The sequence below is a fragment of the Echinops telfairi genome, unplaced genomic scaffold (genome assembly GCF_000313985.2).
Source record: "Echinops telfairi isolate 266 unplaced genomic scaffold, ASM31398v2 ScPeMD7_18;HRSCAF=68, whole genome shotgun sequence".
Classification (NCBI taxonomy): Eukaryota; Metazoa; Chordata; class Mammalia; order Afrosoricida; family Tenrecidae; genus Echinops; species Echinops telfairi.
Window position 1 is genome coordinate 97170475 of NW_022103915.1, and position 2272 is coordinate 97172746.

Below are 2272 nucleotides of genomic sequence, written 5' to 3' on the forward strand. Positions count from 1 at the left end.
TGAAAACTTATGAGAACATAGAATCGGTAGAAAAAGTTGTGACGATCAGAAACCACTGTGTTGTTAGGAGCGGTCCAGTTGGTCCTGACTCACGGGGGCCCTGGGTATAACAGAAAGACAGCCTAGCCCGGCACCATCCTTTTGGAATGGTTCCTACACTGGAGCCCATTGTTACAGCCGTGTGTTGATCCATCTGACACACACTCTTCCTCCTCTTCATTGAACCGCTACCAAGCAGGAAGCCCGTGTCTGGGAACTATCGGTAGTCTCTCCTGACAGCATGTCCATAGTGTAAATCCTATTTAAAGAGAAGAATCCCAACTGGTCATATTTTGCAACATATTTAACAGACAAAGACTATATTTTTAACTGAAAAAAATATATATAACACAACATTTGCTAATTTAAAGTTTTGTTAACATGAGTTCCATTAATCATGTTGTACGACTCACCAATAACTGGCCACATTTCCCATCACCATAAGCAGAAACTTGTTACTTCACAGGGAACAGATCCCTCTTTTCCGCTCACTCCTGCCCTGGGAGCCACTAATAAACTTGAGGCTCTATACATTTACCTCTTCTAGATCATCTGTCAGCGGTTCGCAACCTGTGGGTCATGACCCCTTTGGGGGTCGAATGACTCTTTGACGGGCTGCCCGGTTCATAACGGTAGCAAAATTGCAGTTATGAAGTAGCAACGAAAATAATGTTATGGTTTGGGGGTCACCACCACATGAGGAACTGTATGAAAGGGTTGCGGCATGAGGAAGGTGGAGAACCACTGATTTGTGTGAAGCCACACACTATGTCTCTTTGTGATAGACCTAATTCACTCAGCATAGAGTTCAAGGTTCCCCAGGTGTGACATGTTCAGGGCGTCTTCTCTCTTTATGGCTGAAGATCGTCTGCTGTATGAGTGTACCACGTTTTGTCTGGCCAGTCATCTGCTGGTGAACGTTCAGGCTGTTTCTACCTTGTAGCAGTTGTGAACTGTGCTACGGTGAACAGTGCTGCCCGTGTGTCTGTTTGTGTCACTGCTTTCAAGTCTCTTGGGGTTATCCTAGGAGAAGCACTGCGGGATCCTTCCATGTGTAATCCTTTGTGAGAGTTTCATCTCTTTGTGAGATGCCATCTGGTTTCCCATCTTCTTTTTCCCAGCCTTTCATTCTGAGCCACTTTCTCACATTTCTCTCCCTACCTCCATTTATCCCAGCCTCCAGTGGACCTCCTCCCTGCCGTTATGCCTGCCATTCATTGTCTCACCCATCACAAATAGGCAAGTAGCTACATTAATCACTTCTGTGTACCACAAAATAAATGTGACATGCATGCATACATTGTGGAAAGGGGTTCGCCTTGATATTTTTTAATGAAGCGTCCTTCCTTAAAATAAAGCAAAATGTAAAGACTTCTAAAGAAATCACTTCTGATTTCTTTTAAATATAATAGAACTTTAATATATGTATTTAGCTGCACACTAACAATAAAGTCTGCTGTGTTAGTCTGGGTTGACTAGGGAAACAAATCCAGAGACACTCATATATGTATAAGAAAGAGCTTTATATCAAAGAATAATTACAGATTAGGAAAACATCTCAGCCTAGTCTGGATCAAGTCCATTAGTCTGATATTAATCCATATGTCCGACACTAGTTTATAAATCACTCTTCAGACTTTCGTAGTCATATGCAATGATGCTAAATTCAGAAAGATCGCAGGCTGGTGGGTGCAAAATCTTGTGGATCCAATGGCAGTGGACGCATCACTAGAGATCTGGCTGCCATCTGCATGGCTCCGTGTGGCTTGTCAACAGGAAGAGCAAGGCAGAGAGAGAGGAAGTTCCCAGGATCCTCATGAGAAGGCCACACCCACAAGGAGGCATCATCAGGCCATGACCTGACTGATAGACTAGACTCCACCCCTAGACCGATTTATCAAGTTGACATGAAATTAGGTAACTGCCATAGCAGCTAAAATGACAGCACAGGAAATAGGATAGATCTGATGTAAAAACTAAATTTAGGCTTCAAAACGTTGCCTTTCCCTCTGTGCCCTTTTTCACTGGTCCAGAGTATTCAGTTAGCGACAGCGTGTTATGTAAGGAGTCCCGATGGCATAGTGCTTATTCCTTGTTCTGTGATCCACACGCTCCGCAGCTGGAAACCCCAGCAGCCCCTGGGAGTAAGGCTGACTTTCTACCCCGTTATCAGTTTCAGTTGCCGAAGCCCACAGGGGCATTCCGAGTCAGCACTGACTTGATGACCGTGAGT

General features: G+C 44.3%; 1 protein-coding gene across 1 annotated transcript in view; it reads left to right on the forward strand.

The window, feature by feature from the left end:
* The window catches only part of EIF2AK4 (eukaryotic translation initiation factor 2 alpha kinase 4), a 112099-nt gene that overhangs the window by 42767 nt on the left and 67060 nt on the right, over window positions 1–2272 (forward strand). The window lies entirely within an intron of this gene.